Source organism: Chiloscyllium punctatum, chromosome 17 (genome assembly GCF_047496795.1).
Source record: "Chiloscyllium punctatum isolate Juve2018m chromosome 17, sChiPun1.3, whole genome shotgun sequence".
Lineage (NCBI taxonomy): Eukaryota > Metazoa > Chordata > Chondrichthyes > Orectolobiformes > Hemiscylliidae > Chiloscyllium > Chiloscyllium punctatum.
Window position 1 is genome coordinate 7,881,010 of NC_092755.1, and position 22,510 is coordinate 7,903,519.

General features: G+C 39.6%; 1 long non-coding RNA gene across 3 annotated transcripts in view; it reads left to right on the top strand.

Annotated features, from left to right (window-relative positions):
- The window catches only part of LOC140487731 (uncharacterized), a 39,067-nt gene extending 19,026 nt beyond the window's left edge, over positions 1-20,041 (top strand). For all 3 annotated transcript variants that reach the window (XR_011962910.1, XR_011962911.1, XR_011962909.1), the window contains 2 exons: positions 18,391-18,516; positions 19,552-20,041. This is a non-coding gene — a long non-coding RNA (uncharacterized lncRNA). The remainder of the gene's footprint in view (positions 1-18,390; positions 18,517-19,551) is intronic.
- Positions 20,042-22,510: the final 2,469 nt, after the last annotated feature.

Sequence of the window (22,510 nt, forward strand, 5' to 3'; positions counted from 1 at the left end):
ATAGCACAGAAAGAGGCCCATCAAATCCAAGCTGGCTCTCTGTAGCAGAATCCAATATTCTCATTCCCCCTACGTACCCCAAACTCTGCAAGTTTATTTCCCTCAGAACTGATCTAATTGTTTTTATCAATCATTGATCTTCTCTCCTTGCACCACCATAATAGGCAACATGTTCTGCATATTTCCAGCCAATACAGTCAGCAGAAACACTTGCTCATCTCCCGCTGTCTCAAAACCTTACATCTGACCTTAACTCTTGTGCCATCACCTATCGAATGCAGATATTTTTGTCTGCTATGTCTAGGTCTGTTATAATCTTATACAGCTCTATCAAAAATATATCCAACTTCTTCACTTCAAAGAAAATCGCAATTTCTTCAAATCAATCCAGTGACTGCATTTTCTTCATCAGTGAACCACTCCAGTAAGTCTGTACATCACAGTCTGAAAATCACTCATATCCTTCATTGTTGATGCCGATTTTGTTCCTCAAATCCAGACGATGCAAGTTTTCTGCACAACAGCAGTAGATTTATTATCGGACAGCCGGCGAGAGTTTCAAAGTGTCTCTAAAGTAGCTGAGTGTCTACTTGGAGAGACTCTTCTTCACAAATCTCTGCCTTACCCACAGAGACAGTATATTTAATAGGAATTAGACAAAGGCATATCAGTGCAGAACAGGCCCTTCGGCCCTCAATATTGCGCCGACCTGTGGAATTTTCTCAACTCGTCCCCCTGCACTACCCCAAAATCATCCATGAGCTTATCTAAGGATTGTTTAAAACTCCCTAATGTGGCTGAGTTGATTACCTTAGCTGGTAGGGCATTCCACACACTTACCACACTCTCTGTGTAAAGAGTTTGCCTCTGACATCTGTCTTAAATCTATCACCCCTCAATTTGTAATTGTGCCCTCTTGTGCAAGCTGTCGTCAATATCCTAAGAAAAAGACTATCACTGTCTACCATATCTAATCCTCTGATCATCTTGTATGTCTCTATCAAATCCCCCCCTTAGCCGCCTTCTTTCCAATGAGAACAGATCCAAGTCTCTCAGCCGTTCCTCATAAGAACTTCCCTCCACACCAGGCATGATCCTGATAAATCTCCTCTGCACCTTTTCCAATGCTTCCACATCCTTTTTGTAATGGGGCGACCAGAACTGTACACAATATTAAAACTGTGGCCACACCAGCATTTTGTATAGTTGCAGCATGATATTGCGGTTCCAGAACTCAATCCCTCTCCCAATTAAACCTAACATGCCGTATGCCGCCTTAACATCACTATCCACCTTGGTGGCAACTTTCAGGGATCTATGTACATGGACTCCAACATCCCTCTGCACACCCACACTACCAAGAATCTTTCCATTGACCCAGTACAGTTCCTGTTATTCTTCTCAAAGTGCATCACCTCACATTTAGCTGCATTGAACTCCACTTGCACCTCTCAGCCCAATTCTGCAGTTTATCTAAATCCCCCTGCAACCTGTAACATTCTTCCAAACTGTTTACTACTCCACAGACTTTAGTGTCATCTGCAAATTTACTAATCCATCCACCTATGCCTGCGTCTAAGTCATTTATAAAAATGACAAACAGCAGTGGTCCCAAAACAGATCCTTGTGGAACACCACAAGTAACTGGGCTCCAGACTGAATATTTTCCATCAACCACCACTCGCTGCCTTCTTTCAGAAAGCCAGTTTCTAATCCAAACTGCTAAATCACCCTCAACTCCATGCCTCTGCATTTTCTCCATCAGCCTACCACGTGGAACCTTATCAAAGGCTTTACTGAAGTCCATGTATACCACGTCAACTGCCCTAGTCTAATCTAAATGCTTGGTCACCTTCTCAAAAAACTCAATGAGGTTTGTGAGACACGACCTGCCCTTGACGAAACCATGTTGACTATCTGAAATCAAATTGTTGCTTGTTAGATGATTCTAACTGTTATCTCTTATAATCCTTTCCAAAATCTTTCCTACAATGGAAATAAGGCTCACTGGTCTATAATTACCTGGGTCATCTCTGCTGCCCTTCTTGAACAAGGGCACAACATTTGCAATCCTCCAGTCCTCGGGTACTAAACCCATCGACAATTATGACTCAAATATCAAAGCCAAAGGCTCTGCTATCTCCTCCCTAGCTTCCCAGAGAATCCACGGAAAAACCCCATTCGGCCTGGGAACTTGTCTACTTTCACTCCTTCTAGAATTGATAACACCTGTGCGTAACTAACTTCAATCCTTTCTAGTCTAATATCTCGCACCTCATTTTTGTCCTCTACAATATTCTCCTTTTCCTGTGTAAACACCGATGAGAAATATTCATTTAGCAATTCTCCGATCTCTGCAGGGTCCACACTCAACTTCCCACTTCTGTCTTTGATTAGCCTTAGTCCTACCATAATCACCCTTTTATTCTTCACAGGCCTATAGAAAATTTCAAGGTTATCCTTTATTCTGTTTGCAAAAGACTGCTCGTGTCCTCCCTTTGCTTTTCTTAACTCTCTCTTTAAATCCTTCCTAGCTGATCTGTAACTCTCTATTGCTTCATCTGTACCATTTTGCCTTATCAACACATAAGCCTCTTTCTTCTTAACAAGAGATACAATTTCTGAAGTAAACCATGGTTTACAAACTCTGTCTGTGCCAGTTGGGTCACCCCACAGCCATTGACTTTCCAAAGACACAATCCAAGATTTTCTAACCTCTCCCAATCCAGGCAACATCCTGGTAAACCTGTTTCCACCTTCCCAAAAGCCTTCACATTCTTCCTGTAATGTGGTGATCAAAACGGCACACAATACCCCAAAGGTGGCCTGATTATAGTTTTATATTCACTCCCCTGACAGAAGAAGGCAAGCCTGCCATTCACCTCCTTCACCACTTTCAGGGATCATTCAGCTTGCAACTGAAGATCCCTCTGTATATCAGGGCTGCTCAGGACCCTTCCGTTTATTGTATACATTCCTCTTGCTTTGTGTCTTCCAAAATGCATCACCTCACACTTGTCTGAATTAAAATATATCTGCAATTTCTCCACAAAACTTTCTGACTCATCTCTTTCTTGCTGTATCCTTTGACATCATTCTTCACGATTCACAACTTCAACAGTTTGTGCCATCTACAAACTTGCTAATTAAAACGTTTACATTTTCAAACTTTTCATTTATATACATTACAAGCAACAGATGTCCCAGTTCTGATCCTTGTGGAACAGCACTAGCCATAGACCTCCAGCCAGCAACATGCCCCTGCACAACTGTTGCTGGGAGAAATATCAAAGAGGAGCCTTGAGTTCTGTGTTGAGCAGCATGACCAACGTTTATTCAGAGCTCCTTACTAATACAGGATGGGAGAGGTCCCTCTCTGTCTCCCCCAGGTAAGTCCAGCATTTTGATGTGCTTACTTCATATGTTCCAGTAATATTTTCCCCCTGACCTGAACTCAGGGTTTGGAATGTCAGCTCGGATATTTCCATGTTTCCTTTCCCAGTCTCTGATTCTCTCAGCTCATGCAGCTGCTTTGCCAGTTCTTTCACAAATGGTTTAACCCTATCCTTGTCATTGGACATCTCCAGCCCTCCCACTACCATACCCTGTGGCATCTGCATAGTCCATCCAGTCACTAATTCAAAGGGGGACAGTCCCGTCGCTTTGCTGGGGTTGTCCTCCATTTCATTAGGCTGCTGGATAGTACTGTAACCTATCGCTGTCCTGTCTCTGAGAGAGCCTTAGTCAGACTAGCTTTCAGTGTCTGCGTCATTCCTTCGACTGTCCCAGAGCTCTGGGGGTAGTATGGTGATGGGATTTCTGTTCAGTACCAAACAGGGCACATAGCTCTTTAGCTATGTTCCCTGTAACATTTGTCCCTTGGTCAGAATCTGCAGGGGAATGCTTCCACCCACTGAGTAAACCTATTTATTAAAGCCCAGCAGGACATCCTTCCCTGGGATTGGGATGGGTGTGTGTGTAAAATCCATCTGTAGTTGCTCCCATGGACCCCTGGGTCCCTGCTGCTGCCTCCATTTTATTGCTTTCCCTGGCTCACACTGTGAACAGACTACACACCTTCGACAAAACCTTGCTGTATTTCTCCCTGTTCCAGGCAAGGATTGTCGTGGATCATCTGATATTGCATTTTATCCTCCCCAGTATGGGCCAGCCCATGATATGTTTTTAATAATGTTTGTCTTATACAGTGTAGTGGCACTGCTGGATCATCCAGACTCTGTTGTGTCCTATTACTGCCCCACGCTTTTCCCATTCCTGTTTCTCCTGTTGTGGGACCGTTTCTGGGAATATCTGTAAACCTTCCTCTCTCACTTCTGTAGCTACGGCCATTGCCATCTCCTCAAATGTCTGCCCTGTTTCAGTCAGTATTTCACATATAAGATTATTAAAGGATTGGACACTCTGGAGGCAGGAAGCATGTTTCCGCTGATGGGTGAGTCCTGAACCAGAGGACACAGTTTAAAAATAAGGGGTAGGCCACTTAGAACAGAGTTGGGGAGAAACTTCTTCACCCAGAGATTGGTGGGTGTATGGAATGCTCTGCCCCAGAAGGCTGTGGAGGCCAAGTCTCTGGATGCTTTCAAGAAAGAATTGGATAGAGTTATTAAGGATAGTGGAATCAAGGGTTATAGGGATAAGGCAGGAGCAGGATACTGATTAAGGATGATCAGCCATCATCATAATGAATGGTGGTGCTGTCTCGAAGGGCAGAAGGGCCTACTCCTGCACCTATTGCCTATTGTCTATTCACCTGCCTTACCCACAAACTTACTGCCCCATTGGTGTGGGGTTTCTACTTCCCTGTGAGCTCTAATCTTCATTATTGCTGCTTCACTGGGAAAGTTAGCTGCTTCCACTAACTCTCTGACCTGTCCTTCATGCTCTACATGCCCCAGACAGGGTGATATACCCTTACCGAGCACAGGCCAACACATGGTCATGAACTATACCAAAGGCATGCTGTCTGTCTGTGTATATGCTGACTGCCTGACCCCTGGCTAATGTCCGCGCTTCTGTCAGGGTTCGTGATGGTTCTGCCATTTCTGGGTAATTCTCCAAAACAGTCCTCCAATAATTAAACAATCCTAAAGTTTGCCTTATCCCCTTCATGGTGTGGGGGTGAATAGTTTTGAAATCGTGGTCTTTCGTTCCACTGGGATTGTCCCCCTCCCTTCCTGATTTGATCTTCCTGATGTGATGTCCCAGGTACATCTCTCCCGACCTTCCCACTCTCTGTGGGTTAATTTTAAGCCAGGCCTGCCTGACCTGACCCAATACTCTGTGTAATATGCGGATATGTTCTTTCTCTCCAACTGAGGTAATGAGGTGTTGGTAAGATTAAATCGATGCACTCCATCAGCCATATATCGGTGGGATATACTAGAATATTATGAGGTCCCTGAGGGAACTGGATCCAGGTCTACTGCTTTCCTCAGACAGTAAATACTAGCTTATTCTGACCGTTCTAGGTCCACAGGAACCCATTCACGATATCAGGGGCTGAGACTGTATCCTGTTGCAATTTTAATCCATGAAGTAAAGTGGTGTGGTTCACTACTGTAGGATACTCTTTAGTGGCGGATTTACTGAGGGAGGTATAATCAATACTGAGGTGGGATGAGCCGTTTGGCTTCTGTGAGTTAGTCTGGGATACTGTTGGTCTGAGTATTCCCTGCTTCTCTCAATCTGTTACTGTCACAATTATTGCCTCCTCAGCCCCAGCTTTAATGGGATCCGGTTTGTGTGGGGAGTGAGAGGGCCCTCGATCTTTACAGGATCTACAGATAATAACCCACATTCCTGTTTAAGTTACCCGCCATGCTGTTTGGGTCCTAGCTATAACTCCCCAGATTCTCTGACTGTTCCAGTCTCCCTGCAAGGTAACTACTCTGGAGATGTCGCCTCTCCTTTGCTTCCTGTCCCGGGCCTGGCCAGGTTGTTCCCATATTAGAGTTTGTGCCTCTACATCAATAGTTGCTCTGAACTGTTCTAAAATGGCATCTCCCAGAATGGTCCCTTCCTCAGTTTCACACCCCCATATCTGAATATATTTTGCCATATCCATGATCTGCATTGGGACAGATTTACTTCATCCAGCTTCCTTGATTCCCTCTCCAACTGCTCTCATTTTAGTAATTGAGGCGTGAGGGGAAAATCTGTGTCGGTAACTGATATAGATGCTCCTTTTATTAATATTTGTTCTGCTGGTTCCCAAACACAGCGTCAATGAATATTCATGTTCCTACGTGAACACAGGCACACACACAATGTGAACATCTATCTCCCTCTCTCTGCCTACGTTCCTTGTCTATGTGCCCTTTCCTGCTTCCCTTGTAACATTGTGGGTCGAGTTACCCTCCCTGTACTGCAGCTATTCCCCTGTGTTTCTGAGTTTGCCTCAGCTCCCATGGCCCAATTCAGAATGTGGTTAGAATGATCTCCCACTGGGAGTCCCATGTTTATGATTACAGTTAAATGGGGTCCCATGTCATCTTTTAAATACATCAAACCTATTTTATCATCACAGGTTGGGGTTTGGTAATCCCCACGTGCTCCTTACACACCTCAGGCTTCCTCTCTGTATGATCCTCGATAATACCCTTGGGTCTCTGAGTCACCAAGGTTATTCTAGCCTATTCAGTCTGTCCCCTCCCCAGTGTGTCCCTGCAATATCTGTAAATGCCTGGAGGCACTCATCGGCTGTGATTGGGGGGGTCGGCTCACACCCTCACCCTCTCATTGCAGAGACAGGTTCTGCTGTACACGTCCGGGCATCTTGGCCTAAAAGATTTTGGCCTAACACCATCTTCGGTGAGACTGTACCTCAACTAATTCATCCATATTCTCCCAATAAGGCCCATTACTACCATTTCTCTATCAGGCTGGGTGTTCATTCACCAACATCTATCGTACAGCCAGGTAAACGGTTCAGTTTGGTTTCTGTCAGTTCCCTTTCTTGCCCCCCTCCTGTCTGTTCAAGTTTGAGCTTTGATGCTCAGCGGTGCCATAGACACGGCCTTCTGGGCCTTACAGGGTGGTGGGTCATCCCACCCATTGCCGTCCCTCTGTCCATACGTGGGTGCTTTGTCATCTAACCTATTCCAGTCAGTGTCACCATCCTCACTGCCTTCTGAGGAGAGCGGGGCACCCGGTATCTCCCCCCACTGTAACTACCACCTGGGCCTTTGGCTTTAAGGCCTCACGTCTGAGAGCCACCACCTTCACTTGTTCCTGTTTCCCATAATAATGTAACACATCCTGTCATTCCTGGAATAAAACAGAGCAAAATGTGAATTTGGTTTGACTTGAAACATTAATAATTTGACATTCACTTTACATATCTTTAAAGGTGAAAATTCTACTGTGATTATTTAAGTGAATTTAAAGTGATCATACAGTGAAAATAACCCTCATAATCAAGGATAATGAATGAACTGAATAATATGTGATTATTTGTACAAGTTCTTGCATTGAAAATTCAATTTTATTTAATGCTTGTCACCCATTACACCATGGGCATTGTTATTAAGGAATAAAGTAATGGAAGGATATCAGAGAAAATAAATAGACTTTAATTTTAGCTTCACTGCAATAATGGACCAAAACAAGATTTGGAAATATGGGTAAACTACATAACAAAGTTTCCAGTGTCATTTTTGACATGAAAATTATTTTAGTTTGCAAGCTGTTTTGCACGAAGAATAATTGGAAATGAATTGTGTTTATGAATTGACCATTTAAAATATATTTTGAAGAGAATAATCAGATTTTTTTTGAGGAAATTAGGAAAGGAAATATATATGTATCCATTGGTATTAATAGTTTTAAAATGTTTAGAAGTTGACTGGGATTATTTGATTGAGAGAGGCTGCATGATTATAAAGACTAATTCACCTTTTTCATTGCATTGTTGGTTTCACTAGAATCTGTTGTGGTCTAAGCTCTTGTTGTGTGCAATGGACTCGCAGGTTAATTAAGCTATTAGTGAGAGTCCCTGATCAGGTTTCCTTTGTCTGTATGACAGTCTGTAAGTGCGCAACACACCTGCTTTTCTGAGGGGAAACAGAGATTCTTTTCAAAGGAAATAAGTGGCAGTTCTCACTGAGAATGTTTTCTACCACACACCATAAGCAGGGAAGGGTTTTTCTGAAGAATTTCATTGTCTATCTATAAACTGATGGTAACTGTGTTTGTCAGTTTGTGGAGGATTCAGCCCCTTTGTTCTGAGCTGTTTTTATACAAGCAGTTGGTTCATTCTGTCTTTGCCAAGAATGTTGTTTACTTTCCTCTTTTACTGTGATTCTGCAGGTTAGAATATTCTGAGAGTCAATAATGTTGAATAACTGAACATTAAATTATTTTGACTCTAACAGAGCAGTGGCTTTGTTTTCAGCTCATTATTCACTTTCCATTTCCTGTTGTGATGAATGTTAAAGAAACAGGCTCTGAGCAATGTTTCCATTCACTTGTGTTGGAGTCACTGACAGCCACGTGGTCAGTCAGTTTCAGGCTGATGGATCAGTTTCTCTGTCCTATTAGATGGTGGTCACTTGCTCAGTTTCCGATGGCTCACCTGAGCGTCAGTCCATCAGCTGCTGAAACCCTGCATCCAGCATTTGTTCCCTCTCACTGTGACTAATCCAATACAGTCCCAGCTTGTCTCCCACATTCACCTCCACATCCTCATGATCACCTCAGATTCTACTGTCTGTGTCCTTACAGCAAGTTGTGTAAGACACCTACTTCAGTTTTAACCTGATCGATATTATGTTCAGGAAGATCATTTTAAAATGTGGTTCACTGCTTTTAAACCTGTCCGTGCCTTCACCCTGTCCTCCCAGCGTAGTTCCACCCCTCCCTGAGGTATCTGCATTTATCCAATTCCAGCTGTGTCAGTGTTTCTTCTTTTATTCTCCTCCCTGTTGGTGGCTTTAGTTTCTGCTGCCTTGAACCTAAACTTGGTCATTCTCTTCCCCAATTCCCTTCAATTCTCCTCCATTCTATCAGCTCTCCTTAATTTCTACCTGTTTGATCAAGGATTTGGTTTCCACCCTTATCGTTGCCGAACTGTTAATCCAGAGACCCAGGTAATATTCTGTGGACCCTGATTCAAATCCCATCACAGTAGATGTGGAATTTGATTTCAGTGCAAATCTAGAATTATAAGCCTTTTGATGAAATTATTCTCAATTGTGGGGCTGTATCTGCAAAAGTCTTTAAACTTTCCTTACTCACTTCTGCAGTTACTGCCACTGCCTCTTCCCCAAATGTCTGCCCTGTTTCAGTCAGTATTTCACTCGTCTTACCCACATACTTACTGCCCCGTTGGTGTGGGGTTTCTACTACCCTGTGAGCTCTAATCTTCATTATTGCTGCTTCACTGGGAAAGTTAGCTGCTTCCACTAACTCTCTGACCTGTCCTTCATGCTCTACATGCCCCAGACAGGGTGATATACCCTTACCGAGCACAGGCCAACACATGGTCATGAACAATACCAAAGGCATGCTGACTGTACATGTGTACATGTTGACTCCCTGACCCCTGGCTAATGTCCGTGCTTCTGTCAGGGCTTGTGATGGTTCTGCCAATTCTGGAGAATTCTCCACAAAATTCCCACAGTAATTAAACAATCCTAAAGTTTGCCTTACCCCCTTCACGGTGTGGGGGTGAATAGTTTTGAAATCATGGTCTATTGTTCTGCTGGGATTGTCCCCTCTCCCTTCCTGATTTGATCTCCCTGATGTGATGTCCCAGGTACATCTCTCCCGACCTTCCCACTCTCTGTGGGTTAATTTTAAGCCCGGCCTGCCTGACCTGACCCTGTATTCTGTTTAATATCTGGATATGTTCTTTCACACCAACTGAGGTGATGAGGTGTTGGTAAGGTCAATGTGACTAACTCCATCAGCCATATATCGGTGGGATATAGTGGAATATTGTGGGATCCCTGAGGTAACTGGATCCAGATGTACTGCTTTCCTCAGCCAGTAAACGCCAGCTTATTCTGAGATTCCAGGTGCACAGGTATGGACCAGAACCCATTCACAATATCAAGGGCTGAGACTATATCCTTTTGCGATTTCAATCCATTAAATACAGTGGTGTGGTTCGCTAATGTCGGATACTCTTTAGTGGTGGATTTACTGAGGGAGGTATACTCAATAATGAGGTGGGATGAGCCGTCCGGCTTCTGTGAGTTATTCTGGGATAGTGTCGGTCTGACTATTCACTGCTTCTGTCGATCTGTTACTGTCACAATTACTGCCTCCTGGCCCCAGCTTTGATGGGATTCTGTTTGTGTGGGGAGTGAGAGGGCCCTCGATCTTTACAGGATCTACAGGTAATAAACCGCATTCCTGGTTGTGTTACCCACACTGCTGTTTGGGTCCTAGCTATACCTCCCCAGATTCCCTGACTGTTCCAGTCTCTCTGCAAGGTAACTACTCTGGAGATGTCGCCTCTCCTTTGATTCCTGTCCCGGGCCTGACCAGGTTGTTCCCATATTACAGTTTGTGTCTCTGCATCAATAGTTGGTCCTAACTGTTCGAAACTGACAACTCCCAGAATGGTCCCTTCCTCATCTTCCCACCCCCATATCTGAATATATTTTGCCATATCCGTCATCTGCGTCAGGAGAGGTTCATTTCATCCACCTTCCTCAATTCCCTCTCCAACTGCTCTCATTTTAGTAATTGAGAGGTGAGGGGCAAATCCGTGTCGGTAACTGATATAGATGCTCCTGTATTAATATTTGTTCTGCTGGTTCCCAAACACAGCGTCAATGAATATTCATGTTCCATAAGTGAACAGATGCACACACACAATGTGAACATCTATCTCCTTCTCTCTGCCTACGTTCCTTGGCTATGTGCCCTTTCCTGCTTCCCTTGTAACATTGTGGGTCTGGTTACCCTCTGTGTACTGCAGCTGTTCCCCTGTGTTTCTGAGTTTGCCTCAGCTCCCATGGCCCAATTCAGAATGTGATTAGAATGATCTCCCACTGGGTGTCCCATGTTTATAATTACAGTTAAATGGGGTCCCAGTTTAAAAACAACAAACTGATATCATCATCACAGAATGGGGTTTAGTAATCCCCCGTGGTCCTTACACACCTCAGGCTTCCTCTCTGTGTGATCCTCAATATTAACCTTGGGTCCCTGAGTCACCAAGGTTATTTTAGCCCATAAAGCCTGTCCCCTCCCCAGTGTTTTACTGTAATATCTGTAAATGCCTGGAGACACTGGTCGGCTGTGCACTGGGGGGAACCGGCTCACACCCCCATATTCTCATTGCAGGGACAGGTTCTGATGTACACGTCAGGGTATCTTGGCCTGAGAGATTTTGGCCTAACACCATCATCGGTGAGACTGTACCTCAACTAATTCATCCATATTCTCCCAATAAGGCCCATTACTGCCATTTCTCTATCAGGCTGGGTGTTAACACACCAACATCTGTCATTCAGCAGGTGAACTGTTCATGTTTGGTTTCTGTCAGTTCCCTTTGTTGCTCCCTACTGTCTGTCCAAGTTGACCTTTGATGCCCAGTGGTGCCATGGACCTGGCCTTCTGGGCATTACAGGGTGATGGGTGATCGCACCCATTGCCGTCCCTCTGTCCATACATGGGCACTTCACCATCTAACCCGTTCCAGTCAGTGTCACCATCCTCACTGCCTTCTGAGGACAGCGGGGCACTGGGTACCTTCCCCCCCCCCCCCCCCCCACCCCTCTACCCCCCCTCCCCCACTGTAACTACCACCTGGCCCTTTGGCTTTAAGGCCTCACGTCTGAGAGCCACCACCTTCACTTGTTCCTGTTTCCCATAATAATGTAACACATCCTGTCATTCCTGGAATAAAACAGAACAAAATGTGAATTTGGTTTTACTTAAAATAAGAATAGTTTGACATTCACTCGACATATCTATAGAGGTGAGAATTGTACTGTGATTATTTAAGTGAATTTAATGTGATCATATAGTGAAAATAAACCTGATAATCAACGACAATGAATGAACTCAATAATATGTGATTATTTGTTCCAGTTCTTGCATTGAAAATTGAATTTTATTTTAATGCTTCTCCCCCATTACACCAAAAGCATTCTTATTAGGGAATATCAAAGAAAATAAATAGACTTTAATTTTAGCTTCACTGCAATAATTGACCAAAACAAGATTTGGAAATATGGGTAAACTACATAACAAAATTTCCAGTGTCATTATTGACATGAAAATTATTTTAGTTTGCAAGTTGTTTTGCACTAAGAATAATTGGAAATGAATTGTGATGATGAATTGACCATTTAAAATATATTTTAAAGAGAATAGTCAGATATATATTTTTGGAGGAAATTAGGAAAGTAAATAAATATGTATACATTGGTATTAATAGTTTTAAAATGTTTGGAAGTTGACTGGGATTATTTGATTAAGAGAGGCTGCATGATTACAAAGACGAATTCACCTTTTTCATTGCATTGTTGGTTTCACTAGAATCTGTTGTGGTCTAAGCTCTTGGTGTGTGCAATGGACTGTCATTAATAGCTTAATTAACCTGCGAGTCCCTGATCAGGTTTCCTTTGTCTGTAATTCAATCTGTAAGTGCGCGACACACCTGCTTTTCTGAGGGAAAACAGAGATTCCTTTCAAAGGAAGTAAGTGGCAGTTCTCACTGGGAATGGTGTCTACCACACACCATCAGCAGGGAAGGGTTTTTCTGATGAATTCCAATCTCTATCTATAAATCTGATGGTACCTGTGTTTATCAGTTTGTGGAGGATTCAGCCCCTTTGTTCTGAGCTGTTTTTATACAAGCAGTTGGTTCATTCGATCTTTGCCAAGAATATTGTTTACTTTCCCCTTTTACTGTGATTCTGCAGGTTAGAATATTCTGAGAGTCAATAATGTTGAATAACTGAACATTAAATGATTTTGACTCTAACAGAGCAGTGGCTTTGTTTTCAGCTCATTATTCACTTTCCATTTCCTGGTTGTGTTGAATGTTACAGAAACAGGCTCTGAGCAATGTTTCCATTCACTTGTGTTGGAGTCACTGACAGCCACGTGGTCAGTCAGTTTCAGGCTGATGGATCAGTTTCTCTGTCCTATTAGATGGTGGTCACTTGCTCAGTTTCCGATGGCTCACCTGAGCGTCAGTCCATCAGCTGCTGAAACCCTCCATCCAGCATTTGTTCCCCCTCACAGTGACTAATCCAATCCAGTCCCAGCTTGTCTCCCACATTCACCTCCACATCCTCATGATCACCTCAGATTCTACTGTCTGTGTCCTTGCAGCAAGTTGTGTAAGACACCTACTTCAGTTTTAACCTGATCTATATTATGTTCAGAAAGATCATTTCAAAATGTGGTTCACTGCTCCTTCAGGACTTGGTGAAGAAGGGCTTATACCCGAAACGTCGATTCACCTGCTCCTTTGATGCTGCCTGACCTGTGCTTTTCCAGCAACACATTTTCAGTTGTAATTGTCGTAACCAGTTAATTACAAGTTACTGACAAAATATTTTAAGAGAAGCTGCTATTGATGGTGGAAATGCTGCTGGTTGGTATAAAAGAGGGCTAGGGTGAATACTGTACTCAGTTTTGATGAGAAAGTTGAACAATGTAAGATTCTTTTATCTTTGTTAATAAGAAGAGGCAGAGATTGTAGCTAGGACATCCACAATCATCCACCCTCACCCCCACTGATGTTCAGTCGCAGCAGTGCCAATCAAGCGGGCTGCTTTATTCCGGATGGTATCAACTTTCTTGAGTGTTGTTAGGGCTGCACTCATCCAGGCAAGTGGGGAGTATTCCATCACACTCCTGACTTGTGCCTGGTAGCGTTTGGACAAGATTTCAGAAGCCAGGAGTTGAATTTCTCTTGTACCCACTATATTTATGTGGTGAGACCAATTCAGTTCCTGATCAATGATTATCCCCAGGATAATGTTGCTAGTGGGTGTTCATTCATGGTAACACCATCGAGTGTCAAGGGATGGTGGTTTGGTTATGTCTTATATGTGATAGCCTGCATTTGTGTGGCATGTATGTTACTTGCCACCTGTAAGCCCAAGCCTGGATATTGTCCAGATCTTGTTGTACTTGGACTTGGACTGCTTCAGTACCTGAGAAGTAAATTATTTATTAACACTAAATAGTCACGAGATTATGCAAATTCCTTTTTCTATCAAATGTCATGGACTGTATCTTGTGGTCACTCTCATATTCACTTTCATTATCTTTCTATTTTCTTCTTAATTCAGACACAAATGTTTGAACATCGATAGTATAAAGTTACATAAATTAAAATCACGTCACATGTTTCTACAAGTAAACTAATTGAATGAAATACATTACTTCTGTATTGTCTGCATTTTGACAAAAAAGAATTCTCTTCAATAACTATTGAATGGCTCATTTATTGTCCTCAATCCATCAATCTAGGTATTATATTTCAGTCTTCAGTTTACCGACCTTAATGTACATCTAATCAACATCAGAGCAAAGTGTTTTTAAAATATTGAGTCAATTTATTTGTTCAGAATACAACATTTATTAGGAATTCACTATCCTTATAATAATTGTTGAATAATTTGTTTGTCTTTCTAACGTGTATCGTCAGATCCATATATTTTTTAATCCATATTTTAATTTAATCCATTGCAACAATGCTATTGTTTTCAGGTCAACTATCCCACAATGGAACCAATCATTTTGCATGCAACACGCTTTGTAAACTGACTTTTGCTCATTTGAACAATCACAGTAATCTCTGCTTTATGAATTCAGAAAACTGTAACGACTTTTCACTGCAATAATTCCTGTTCATGTCTGCACATTGCACAGTCATGTAGCAAAATTAAATTTCTCCTTCTTACAAGTGTATTGATAGATTTTCGAAAATCTAAGTGTTGCTAATATCTAATTATTGTTAGTTCAGTAGGGGGTATAAATGTTCAGTAGGGGGTATAAATGTGTAATAATGGCTCAGTACAAGAAGTAATGTGAAGATATTGCAATGTACAAACTCACAATGATTGTGAATATCAATTTTTATTTTAACCATGGAAACACAGTTGAATTGATTAAATTATATTTCATTTCAATGCTCACATTCATTGTATTTCTAATCACAATAAGAGCAAACTATTTCATGTGTCAAAATTATTTAAAATTCATGTCACTTTTTTATGGACACAAAATAGAATTAACACCCGTTTGTTCTTTCCTTTACCAATCACAGTGAAGTTTGAATTGTAGAATGCTAGACTGATACAGCATGGAAACAGACCATTCAGCCTAACTTGGCATTCCAGCCAGGTTTCCTAAACTAAACTAGTCCCATTTCACTGTGTTTGTCCCATACCTCTTTGGACGTTTTCTATCCAATAAACTGTCCAAAAGTCTTTTAGATGTTGTAATTGTATCAGCCACTGCCCTTCCTCTCACAGCTCATCCCAATATGTGAAACACACTGTGTGGAAAAGTTGCCCCTCAGACCCCTTTTAAACCTTTCCCCCTCACCTTAAATATTATTTACACCGTAGAATCTTTAAGACTGCAAAGTTATTAAACGTTGAGAGGTATTTAGAAGCAGCGTAATAACATTCATACTTTAATCAGTGATGTGAAGCAAATAAATTCAAGATGTTGTGATCATTATAATGAACAACAGTTACAAGTTGAGACAATGTTGGTTGAAAAGCAATTCAGTCGACACTTAGATACTTTCTAATCAACTCTGAGGTGTTTTGACACATCTCTGTTGAAGGTGGGAATTGAACCCATGGCTCCTGGTCTACTAGTACACACATTACCAGAGCCCTCCATAATATTCCCACGCAGGAATGGCAGGACTATAATCACATACTTACTGTGTTTATTCACAGGGAAAACTGCTCTGATATTTATAGTTATAATTGGACTAGGATTGTATTAGACAGTTCCAGTGTGTAATGGACCGATAAAAAGAATTAGTAATTTCTAATAATGATGGAACGAAGCAACAATGGTCTTAAATAAACATAAATCTCATGATAATCAAGTAAGTCAATTTGTTTGAAGCAGTTATTCATCTGCATAAATTAAAATTAACCTGCTTTTTAATGCACATGGATTGGAAATAAAGCATTAGTCATTCAATGTGACTACTCAGCGAAAAACAACTTCCCTCATTTTCAAAAAAATGTGATTTCTAAGAATTCAAGATTTATTGTAAAAGCATAGAACAAACATTTGTTAATTCTGGTTTATTTACACAAGGAACATGTGAAATTTAAATAATGCTAAACATGAAAAATACTTAGCTCTTATTGTAATAATCAGAAATGTAGCAATGTTAGAATTGAAGTGAAATACAATCAATACAAGAATGTAAACAAAACTGTGGATGCTGGAAATCACAAACAAACTCAGTAATTGCTGGAAAATAACTCAGCAGGTCTGGCAGCATCTGTGGTGAGAGTTGGGCCCAGTGACCTTTCTTCAGACTGCACTTTTTCTTACAACCAATTCAATCCAGCTAAGATTCCACACTTAAAATTATTTTTGCTAAGATTAAGAGATTGTAGAGTGCAATATTGTTTGTATCAGTTGATGTACTGAGACATAGTTCCACATATACAGCTGGAGATATTGGATTTCAACAATGATTACCGGTTAGATTTTGGTAATAATTAGTTTTAAAATGGCTGATAACAAATTTAAGAATGATGAGAAAACCCTTATTGCGATGTAATTGTGCAATATGTTGGAAAAAAAATGAAATATTTATGTGAAAAATAGTTAGCAATTTCTTAATTGATAAGACTGATTAATGATCCTTCCATTAATACGAGAATTCAAATGAAAGAGAATGAGAGAGTTAGAATGAGTGTTGGGTGAGAGAACTTTGGTTGATTGCAGGTGTGTTGACCTGAAAAGAATGTCAATATTTCATTATGATACTGTCTCTAATAAATAATGGACTGAACGAAAATGTAAATCTCATGATGGTGTGATAATTGAAATGACAATTAAATAATATTTAATATGAGAACGCAACACTTAAAATGATACAATATTTTCAAAGCAGTTTGTACTGGATATTCATTAAGATCAATAAACTCAGAATTAAAATATTGGTTAATTTTTTTAAAAAATCACACCTTAGAAGATTATTCATCAGAATTATTCTGTCATTGAAAAAACCTCATTTCTTCAAGAATTCTGCATTTCCCTCATTTTCTGTCTTTTTCCCACAGGGATCTGTACTGGAACCCTTCTGTTTGCGATGCAATTATATAGAAGTGACATGGATTAAAATCTAATTGGGTGAGTTAATAAGTTTGCAGATGATATAACGTTCAGTGCAGTTGGGGACAATGTAGAGTGTTGTCAAATAATGCAGCAGGAAAAAGATAAATTGCAGATATGGGCAGAGTAATTAAAGGTGAAGTTTAATCCATACAAGTGTGAGGTGTTTCACTTTGGAAGCTCAAATGTTATTTAAAAGTAGATAGTTAATGGCAGGACCCTAACAGCTTTATTATTCAAAGGGATCTTGGCGTTCAAGACCATGGCTCCCTGAAAGTGACCATGCAAGTAATTAGGTGGTTAGGAAAGCAAATGGCATGCTTGCCTTTATTGGTCAGGGAACTGGTTACAAGAGTCAGGAAGTCATGTTGTAACACTTTAACACTTTGGTTAAGGCATACTTAAAGTATTGTATTCACTTTTGTTCGCCATGTTCCAGGAAGGGTATGGAGGCTTTGGAGAGGGTACAGAGGGCGTTTACCAGGATGCTGCCTGGATTTGGAGAGGCGAGAAAAACTCAGATTGCTTTTTTGTGAAGTGGCGGAGACTGGGGGTAGACTTGATGGAAGTCTGTACAATCATTAGATACATAGATAGGGTTGACGGTCAGAAAGTTTTTCCCAGAGTTGACGTGTCAAAAACTATGTGACATGTGTTTAAGGTCAGGAGGGAAAGTTCAAGGGGAATGTAAGGGGCAATTTGTTTTGTACACAGGGAGTGATTGGTGTCTGGAATGAACTTCCAGGGTTGGTGGTGGAAGCAGATACATTAAGGCTCTTTAATGTTCATTTCGATAATTTGGAAGGATATAGACCAAGTGTAGGCAGAAGGGATGAGTTTCTTTTGCATTATGTTCAACACAATGTTATGGGCCAAATGGCCCATTCCTGTGCTGTACAGATCTTTGAGAGAAAGCTAATGTCTAACTCATATGACATTTAATCTAATCAATATTTAGCCACTGGTGTCAGAAATAGGAAGGAAATAAGTAGAGAACGAACTTGACTATAATCTAAAAATATAGTCAATTAAATTTACAGAGGTAATTTTTTGATATTTGTTCTGAATTATCAGATTAGCAACTTTGATGGAGATGTGTTTAAAATGTTTGCAGTTATTGATGTTCTGACCCAACATTACCCATGTTAAACTGAAGATTGGACCAGAAACCTGTTAGAAAACTTGAAAATATTCAGTAAGGTGAGATGCACATCATAATTTCTTACTGCCTATACTACAATAACAAAATCTTTCAGGTCTACACCAAAAAGCATTGATTTGCAGCCAATGCTCATTATAAATATCTGAATGCTACTCGTTTCAACAATCAAAGTAATTTCAGCCTCATCGATGAAGAGATATCTTAGACATTTCACTAATAATTACTGTTTATGTTGACACATTGCTCGTTCAAACATTAATGAGATTTCTCATTAATATTCAGTTCAATGATAGCATATTAATAATTTAGTTATTGTTAATATCTAATAATTGATCAATCCAGTAAGGGATATAACAGTGGAATTATGGCTCAGTACATTAACTGATGGAAAGATATTGTTGTGTTCACTCTCCCAATTATTGTGAATATCGATGTGTATTTTGATTTGATTTGATTTGATTTTTCTTCAACATGAAGATTTATTGTATTTCTGATCACAGTAATAGTTAAATATTTTAAAGCTAAAAAAAATTCAAATTTGTGACTTTTTTGTCAACAAGAAAAAAGAATTTACATGCGTATGTTCTTTTCTTTATCAGAGTAAATTTTGAATTGTTGGAAGTTTTACATGTGTGTAAGGAAGGGGAGCTGCCTGCAGCTGAATAGTCACATTGAATGATTTTTTTTGTTTTGCGATTACATCCTGCTGCGAATCATTCTAGTTATCTTTTCATTTCAGGAAAAACTGCTTTAAACATATTCAGCAGTTGTATTTTGCATGAATTTACAATAAGCGCATGGTATGTGTATTTATCTTTCTTTCAATTGCCATTATTTTAATTTTTAAGTAAGAGCATATGTGCTTAGTACCATATCACAGCAAACCCGTTTGGAAATATTGAATCACTTAATGTGTCAGTGTTCTAAAATAGATTACCAATTCATTGTTAGTCCAACAATCACACAGTAATTTAATTTAGGTTTTCTAACAAATATCGTGAGATTCACATTTCAATTTAAATCATTATTTCGTAGTGCCAATTTTACAAAGAAAAAATTATCTTTTATTCCAGGTCAACACAACCACAAACCAAGCAATGATTCCTCATCCAACACTGACAGGAAATATCTGATATCTTCTCATTTGAATGTTCACAGAAATCATTGGATTCATATTCAGCCTTACAAATGAAGATACGTCTGATTGTTTTAGACTCCAATTCGACATGTTGCGGATTGTAATATGACATTTCTAATCATTTTAAGTTTACAGTGACTAGCTTTAACACTAATTGTTACTTATATTTAATATGTAATCATTGATCAAATCAGTATAGTCGGCTTTAAGTGTGGAATTAAGTCTCAGTGACGTAAGCGTATTGCATGGTACTGTTTCCTAATTGTTGTGAATGTTGATTTTTATTTTAATGCTGAAATCCTTATTGATTTGCTGCTGTAGGGAAGCCCCGAGCAGCCTGCCTTGGAATTAAAACACAAAATGGTGGAGGGGAGATAAATAAGACGAACAGTCTGTTTCAGTCTTAAATTTAAAAAAAGAACATTTTGTACAATCCTACTCCAAGTCCATAAGTATGCTATTCCAGACAGTCATATTCCAGATAGTGATAAGGGAATGCAGGCACACAGAAAAATGACCAACCCTGACTTTCATTAATGAAAGAATAATTGTCCCAGTGAATGAATAAACACCAACTGCAGGAAAGAACCCAGCTAACTTCCACAGCGGCTGTCAGGGAAACAGACAGGGTTTGATTGTCAGAAATAGTTACTATTTTAAAGTTGCTCAGAACATTTAAAAAGTTTCTAATTACATATTCTTGAGAATCGTAAATAAGGCATAGTGAGAGGCCCAAAGGACTGCAGCAATTAATTTTGTAATGTGAGGAAATAAAATGCACAGAGATCCCATGGCCTGGAGATTATAGCACCTGTCAAACACTATTAAGCAATAGGAAGCTGGGGATATCCATAGCGATGTTCATCCAAGATTAGGTGTTCTACAGGATCGGGTGTCTGTATCATGAGGGAAGGACCGTAACCACATTGCATGTGGACATTGTAATACAGAAGGTGTGTAAAAATACTGTTTTTTACTGTACACGTTACAGTGTGTCATGGACCTCCCTTCCTAGATTGGCCTCGGGTGATGATCCCTGTATTAACTGATTGCAGCATGAGTAAACATCTTCCACTTGCCTGAGTTCGGCCTATCTCCTCAGTCTTCATTCCCTGTCAGGGGAAATCACTCCTACAGCTGTGGTGACATTTAAATTCAATACAAACACTTATTATCTGTGAAATTATTCCTTGCAGAGCGATATCATTTTCATGTTAATTTTTAAAATTTTTGTTTTCAAGAAAACAATGGAGGAACATCCATTTGTTATTTAGTTCAACTTATACTAAATTTTAAATTATTGAAAGGACTACACATGGGGGTGGCGGGGGGAAGAACAATTCTTCAGCTCAAATGTCACATTAAGTGACAATTTCCGTTTTTCAAATCACGTGACCTCCAAAATGATATTTATTTTAATTTCATTTTGAGGTAGTTTTATTTTCTTCCAACATTAGTTGTCAATGAACAATAATCACACAATTATTAGTTTTTGCTACAAAATGACTTCCTGTCCCAAATGTCATTAACTCGATGTTTAGTTCATAATAATACTCACTTTCCCACCCTCATGATTTTCTTCCTAGTTCTGACATTTATCTAAACATTTATCATGATAAAAATTACATTCATAAAATAGACATGAACCGACCAAAAAAAAGTTGAACGATGTTCAATTGTTGCTGAGATTTTTTAATTATTAAAGCCACGTTTTATATTTTAATTTTCAGTTTTTTAATCTTAATGAATATACAATCGACATCAGAGCAAAGTGCATTCAAAATATTAAGTCAATTTATCTATCAGGATTTTAGAAACAATTATCAATTACAATAATTACGCAATACTTTAACTTCGGCTTTATAACAAGTACAATGTGCTTTTAATATCTTCCATATTTCTTAGTGTGAGTGCTACAACATTAAAACCTGTTTGATAAGGCCAATATACCCACAAAAGACCAATAATTTCCATTGCAACATCATTTGTAAATATCTGACTTTTGCTCATTTGAAAGATCACAATCTTCTCAGCCATTGAAATTCAGAGAACACCAGTTAATTTACACTGCAATATTTCTCTTCATTTCTTAACATTACTCAGTGGAATAGTAAGAGGAGATACCTCATTATTCTTAAATTCACTAATAAAATATTTCAAATCGATTTGTTGCCAAAACCTAATTATTGTTCAATTCGGTAAGAGGTGTACATGTGGAACTATGATTTCATATAATAACTAATGCAAGGACATTGCAATGCACAATCACTCAATCATTCTGAATATTCCTTTTCATTTTAAACTTGGAAACACTTTTGAAGTGATTTGATTGGAAATCACTTCAATGTTAACATTTATTGTGTTTTTAATCACAATAAGAATTGAATATTTTTCACGTGCAAAATTATTGAAATCCCCATGAATTTTTTGAAGCACACAAAAAAGGGTTGGCATCTCTCTTCTTTCATTAAACAACCACAGGAAATGGTGACTTCTTAGAAATCGTATATTTCAGAAAGAATGAAACTTGTCTTCAGCTGAATAGGCACATTAATTGACCAATTCATCATTTTGTTCCAATTTATGTGTAGATTAAAAACATTGTAATTTGCATTTCAGAAAATGTGGAACTTATGAACATATAGAATAATTATATTCATTTTTATTTATAATGCACAGCAATCACACAATTCTGTCAAGTTGTCATTCCACAAGTGATCATAAAAATCATGTTAAATTAAGACATTTATTAACTCCCATCATTATTGTAAATTACTACTGAATTTTCAGAAGATTGCACACAGTATCCAACCATTTAATTCCAATCAAATTATCACAATAAACATCTGATTAGTTTTCAGCCCTGCGCAGCCTGGTTGGGAATGTTATGAAGG